Raw genomic sequence first — 6,957 nt, forward strand, 5'->3', positions numbered from 1 at the left:
TTTGTCAATGCCACCGTCTCCGACCCATATAACATATCTTGTCTCACTGCCTCTTGTAGACCTTCTCTTTCACTCTTACTGGTATCCGTCTGTCACAAATCACTCCTGACACTCTTCTCCACTCATTCCAACCTGCCTGTACTCTCTTCTTCACCTCTCTTCTACACTCACCATTACTCTGAAATGGTGATCCCAAGTATTTAAACCCATCCACCTTTGTCAACTATACTCCCTGCATCCTCACCATTCCTCTATCTTCCCTCTCATTCACACAGATGTATTCTGTCTTAGTCCTGATGACCTTCATTTCCGTCCTCTCTAGAGCATATCTCCACCTCTCCAGGGTCTCCTCAACTTGGTCCCTACTCTCACTACAGATCACAATGTCATCTGCAAACATCATAGTCCACAGAGCCTTCCTGTTTGAACTTGTCTGTCAACCTGTCCATCATCATTGCAAATAAGAAAGGGCTTAGAGCTGATCCTTGATGTATTCTCACCTCCACCTTAAACGCATACATCACTCCCACCGCAGACCTCACCACTGTCACACTACCCTCATACATATCCTGTACCACTCTTACATACTTCTCTGCCATTATGACATTATTATTATTATGACATTGTATTGCATTGTTGTTTTAAAATTGCATCATATAGTATTATTACAATACATCATTCTTTCTTTTGTAGTTTGTACTGTTGTCTTTCATGACTCTGTCTCTGTATTGTTTTATAACTCCCAACAAGTATAAATATTAATTGTAAATTGTGCTTTTGTACTGCAGCTTTTCTCCCTGGACCTCTGCTGAAAAATGGTCTTTTTAGGCCCAGTTGGACTAACCTGATAAACAACTACCAATAAATAAATAAATTGGGCCAAAGGTTGTGGAAAAAAATCTCTAAAATGCACCTCAGAGCTGTTAGAACCCCATAGCTTCTAGGGGCTTGGTGAACCTCTAGACCTCCTGCATAATTTTTTCTTCCACAGTTATTATAGTACAGTTTTGGACATTTAGGACATGTTGCAAGGAAAAAGCTGACCAGTAAGACAGGGTTTGAGAAAGAAAAAAAAAGTACTCCGGACAGTATGAGTAGGCAAGGACTGGAGGACAATGGGAGCACTTGGATGTAAGCAGGCTGACAGTCAACAGCGGGGCTGGAGAATGCCATGAAACCCTTTGTCCAGGGCTCCATATCATCTAAGGCTTCCCATGCAGTCACCGACTACGCCAAATCTTGTGTTTTCATTTGTCAGACACTGCAAGGGTAAGATATAAATGTGGCAACCCTAGTCTTGCCTGGTTATTTTCTCATACCATACACAGACACACAGTCACACCGATGGCAATTTAATGTGTAAAACCCACCTACGTACTACATGTCTTGTACTGCAGTTGGTTGTGTTTATTTATTTATTTATTTATTATTGGTTAACTAGGTAAGGGAATTGATCATTTAGCCCTTTTAGCCACAATCCAAGCTCATTACACAGCCCACGGATACAACTGAATAGTACAATAATATGGTGCAAGTACTGATTAGGCACACAGTAAAAAAACACAAGGTACAAGTGGAGGTCAAGCATGTGGTAAAACAGCAAATATCAAATCAAAATGAAGTGACGTGAGCAATAGTATGTATTCTATATTCTACATTGTTTATATTATAATAAGAAAAGACAATGTTCTGTGTCTCTTGCTGTTACAGAATGTGATATATATATATATATATATATATATATATATATATATATATATATATATATATATATAAGCATTTCAAAAAGACTGATGCATGCCACACACCCACACATTTTGACTGCCTTTTCATTTTGCAGTTTGACTAATAAGAGAATACAGAATGTCATCCATAAGCCTTGGCCATTGAGCTGGCAGTCTAGCTTGTGCATATCGGACTGCCAGCAGAAATGAACAACAGTTTAGTATAAGCATGCTAGCAGCCAGAGCCATAATTCTGTCTGATATATGTGCATGAGTGTTCCCTGCTGGCAATCTGAAATGCTGCATTCACGTACGTGGAACTTCAGGAAACATATAGCCAGCTAGTATGGAAATGCATTCTGAAATGTAAACTAACAATGAAAGAAAATTAATTGCCCTTATAAATATTCCACTTTGCCAAGTAGATAATAAATTGAGGTAAGTTTCAGGCTATTAATTGACTATGCAGGAACAGTTTGCAGATTCACCCACTTTATTTCTACTGTACAGCAAAAGTAACAGTATGCTGGCAATTAATGCCACATGTTCAGATGGGAACATTACTTTCCATCGAAACAGAAATTCATTGACATTAGGCAGAGCAGGATCAGCTGATCAAAAATCAGCTGATCGAAATATGCTGGTTTTGCTAGTACATGACTGCAATACAGTGGAGATCGGAGAACATGCTCTTTCTCCCAATATTGTGTGATCCTGGAGTTGGTATATATAATTAATAAGGGGTGTGGGAGTGCCCACAGGGGGATGCAGGTGGGTATTACCCTCCTGCAAAAAATGTAGTTTTTTTTGCAGTCCTTTGTGGATGAATGTTTTTGCTTTTGACTGTTAGGTGTCGATCATTGTAGGATGGACTAATTGTCATTTCAATGGAAAACTATGCTTCTGTACAGATAAACACAGTGTGAAAGAATTTGGTTCATTTACAGTATTTAGTGTTCCCCTCTTTATTCCATATTTTAAAGTTTACCTTTTGAGATGGGAAGTAAAAATTAGCAAGAAACTGTGGTGGATGGTGGTGCTTTGGTGTTGTTTTTGTGGCAGAAACTGCACTGAAATGCTATGATTAATTTAAATCTCACAGGTGATCTTGCAGTCTAAATTAGAAGACCAGGCCATCTTGCCTCACAGTATTTGGAGGTGCTAACAAGTACTTTATATTATTGAACATAATTAGGGTTACCACCTGTCCCTCATTACAAGGGACAGTCCCTTTTTGGGCAGTTGTGTCCCATGGAGAAAAAACAAAAAAAAAATAGCAAATGTCCTGAGATTTTAGGATAAAAAACATTTCCTAAGTTTTCTTTAATATTTGCATAAAACAGTTATTTTGTATCTGAAACACCTAAATGGTATAAGAAATAACATAAGCAACACAGATACCACAAGAATAAGCTTTTATTTTGGCATAAAAAAGTGCAGTTTTGTCCTTTGCACGGGCCATGGGTATGTTTTATTCTGCAAACTTTTGCGTTTTTACAAAAATGCCCCACTTTGGGCATTTGGAAAGGTGGTAACCTTAAGATACTGACATACTGTTTAATTATCAGTGCTTTTCTTCTTTGACTGTAGCTATAATTCTGTAACAGAAACATGCTGCCTTCAACAGGAGGACTCTGTAATGTCACATGCACAGCAATTGTACTATAACAAGGAACAATGAAACAAAAGGAAGACTCTGAGGGATGAATGTGTCAAACCTTTGTAAGGAAAGGCTGCAACATTTACATGTTTAGATTTAAAGCATTTTCTAAGCATTTACAATTTTTATGCATATGATTAAACATATTTTTTCTTAAGTATGTTCAGTTGCTTATGAATTCAGCATGCTTAGGGATATTGCTTTGAAATGACTTTATGGAATAAAACCAGATGACTTACTGTTCTTCAAGAAGTTGTTTATTTTTAAAAAGACATCCGTAAAGGAAACATGACAGGCATTCTAGTTCACAAATGTAACAGAATATGTTGTATAGATGCATTAAGAATTAACATCACAACATTTCTGGAATCAGTACAAAATATTCACAGTCTCAATGACTGTTAACTGTAAAGTTGTACATTGAAAAAAACATAGTAAGGCAAACATGGTGATGTTTATTGTTGTGTGCAGTGACAGAGAACTGCATACTCTTATACAAGAATATTAATTTTCTCTAGTACATACTACTGTATGTTCCTTGTAGTGCAAAATAATGCAATATATTATGAATATTTGCAAATGCAAATAAATAGCTATCACCAGATTATAGCTGCACAACTTTATAAAAGTTGAAGTCAGCGAAAGAATGTTTCAACCTGAATGCAAATAGTTGGAGTTATATGTTACAAAATTGAAGTGTAATATCGATTAAAACATAACTTACTGGAACAGCCCTTCAGTATGAAGGATACACATTTAATTATAAACTCACAGCTGAATCTGTTGAATTTGTATTGGATTCATAACTAGAATACAACATGAACAGAGGTCTTTTTAAGAAAATCGTTCTGCATAAAATCTGCAGATACTTAACACATTTAAACAATATTTTTCACTAAGTATCTCAGAGTAATACTCCTACATTTGTTTGTCAGTTACAGAAGTAACTACATTGTTAACATGTAATAGCAATAATGGAAATCTTCATTGCGGAAGGTACATTTTCAATATATATACACTGTATACATTACCATAATAATAATAATAATCATACTAATAATAATAATAATAATAAATGCCCCAACTTTAACACATATACCACTTGGGTGATTATGGGCAAACAACATTCATTGTGAAGGAATAAAGAAAAAAACAGCCACATTCTGAATAAAATATTCAGAGAATTCCATATTTTCTACTGAAAGGGGCAGACAAAACCTTCACAGATGCACATCTTCCAATGATTTGGGGACTGACAAGCACATCCCAGAATTTTCTATGTTAGCCAGGATCTCCAAACTGGTCTGATAGTGTACAGGGTGGTTGAACGGGAGAAACACTGACATGGAGATGATGTCTCAGGGGATGTAGGGGGGTGATGTCCTCACTAACACCTACTGCTTGTTGGAAATGATCCTGCATTTATGTCTGAATTTCCCTTCTAATTTCATGATGAAAGATGAAGCTGAGTGTCTTTTGCAAACACCTGGAATAATCTTCCTTGAAGTCTTGCTGGGAACTTTTTTCTAATGATATTCTCACTAGAAAAGGAAATTACATAATTTAGTCTTTGATATAAAACTCTGACATAAAACACACAAGTTAGCATATTGCATTTTCACTGAATCTCCGTCTCTTAATGAACCTTATGACCCACAGTATTACTTGTATAGTTAGAGACAATGAATACCTATTAATAACACACCCATTTCAGTAAAGTAGATGAATTTATACACATAACTGTCCTAGTTTTTTTCCAAGAAACTACTCACATTGTGACTATGAAACACTCATTTCTATTTCTTAAAAATGCACACATACATACCCACACACACATATACACACTCTTATACATACAAACACACTTGCTCTGAAGAGAAAATAATGATTTAGAACCCATTTCAAAGCAAGATCATTTATAAACACTATAATATGACACCATTCTTATATAATTTTACAGGTGTTATATATTTAAGGTGTTCTCAGACAAGTATAACATATATATATATATATATATATATATATATATATATATATATATACTGAGAGTTGCCCTGTTTAACTGTTCTCACAACTAATATCTATTTAGTTTATTTATTTATGTGTTTATTTGTTTGTTTGTTTGTTTGTTTATTTATTTATAAATATATTTGTTTACCAGTTAGTTCACTGATCTCAAAGGACACTTTGCAGGGACAGCTAGGTGAATAGGATCACATAATAAGTGGACAAAACATATTTACAAATACAAGGATATGCTAAAATACAAATATAAATACATATTTATAGATGTGAGAATACACTACAACATTTAGTGCAAGAAGTAGTTTACAATTCAAAACATGGATGGCAAACTGGAATAATGCTTAACAGAGCTTTACGGATAGGATGTAGCCATAATGACTGAGATGGCTTAAGCTGCAGGGATATCAGGATATCATTATATAGAGAGGTATGAAGACATTAGAAGAGGCAAGCGAGAACAGTTGCAGAAAAGGATAGATGTAAAGTACCTGCGCGCAATCAACAGAGATACTGTAACAGTGAAGCAAAACTCACCTTTGATCTGCATTTGATGTTTTAGAAAACTCACAACTATTTCCAGAATATCAGCTTTATCCAGTTTAGAACTGAGATGCTGTTTTTGGAAATTCCTTTTCCAATCTGTCTCAGCTTCTCAATACTGCTGTTAATACGGTTACTCCTTATCTTTTCAACTAGTGGTTTCCTAAGATGTAGAGAAACATAATAACTATTTTAACAAACTTTATTAAATAATCTTAGACTCAATTTATTACAAACAGGATAAATTATTATATGTATTAAGAAAATATTTTCCTATTGCCATTGGTATTTCTGCTGTTTACCAGTTGGTACATTTCTAAACTGACATATCGTTATACAAATGAATTCTCTTTAACATGCATGTTTTATAAACATATAAGTAGTACTTACTTTCAGTTTTTCCTTGTTAGTTACTGATTCAGCAATATATGCCATAGCTAGATTTCAAGTCCCATTCTGATTGTCTTTCTCTTTACAACAAGAACAACAAAGAAAAATGTTCTTCACCCTAAAGTGATCTGTCCGGAGTCTGTAAAGTAGGTTAGGAGATCAGCTCTATTTATTTATCACTGGCACTAGTGAAACCTGTGGGTTCCTGATTTGGTGTAGTTTCCCACACTTAGCAGCCAATCAGAGAGCACAGAGGAACAATAGAATTATGTCATAGGGAAGGAAGAAATTCCCTCTGTATAACAGAGAGGCAGGTGTTGCTTCTGTTGGAACAATGGGAAGCAGCTGTGGACTGACATTTCAGGATATGGGAGAGAGTTGATTTGCAGTAACACAGAACTGCTTATAGATATGTGAAATAAATAACATTCCACTGACATTTGATGTGTGTAATTCTGAACAAGTGAGATCATACTTCAAGGATAAATCTCTGAATGGCCAAGATGCATTCACATCCAAAGTATAATTAGCTTTCATATGTTTATTAATCTATCTGTCTACCTATCTGTCTATCTAGAGAGCTAGCTAGCTAACATATCTATCTAATCAAGACAACTA

General features: G+C 35.2%; 1 long non-coding RNA gene across 1 annotated transcript; it reads right to left on the reverse strand.

Moving 5' to 3' along the window:
* Nucleotides 1-3,623: 3,623 nt before the first annotated feature.
* Nucleotides 3,624-6,470, reverse strand: LOC122813714. The gene is made up of 3 exons (XR_006366723.1): nucleotides 6,340-6,470; nucleotides 5,944-6,112; nucleotides 3,624-4,925 (listed from the first exon to the last, which is right to left on the reverse strand). It is a non-coding gene; the product is annotated as an uncharacterized LOC122813714 (long non-coding RNA).
* Between the last annotated feature and the right edge of the window lie 487 nt (nucleotides 6,471-6,957).

The sequence above is a fragment of the Protopterus annectens genome, chromosome 10.part0 (assembly GCF_019279795.1).
Source record: "Protopterus annectens isolate FY-2018-M chromosome 10.part0, PAN1.0, whole genome shotgun sequence".
Classification (NCBI taxonomy): domain Eukaryota; kingdom Metazoa; phylum Chordata; order Ceratodontiformes; family Protopteridae; genus Protopterus; species Protopterus annectens.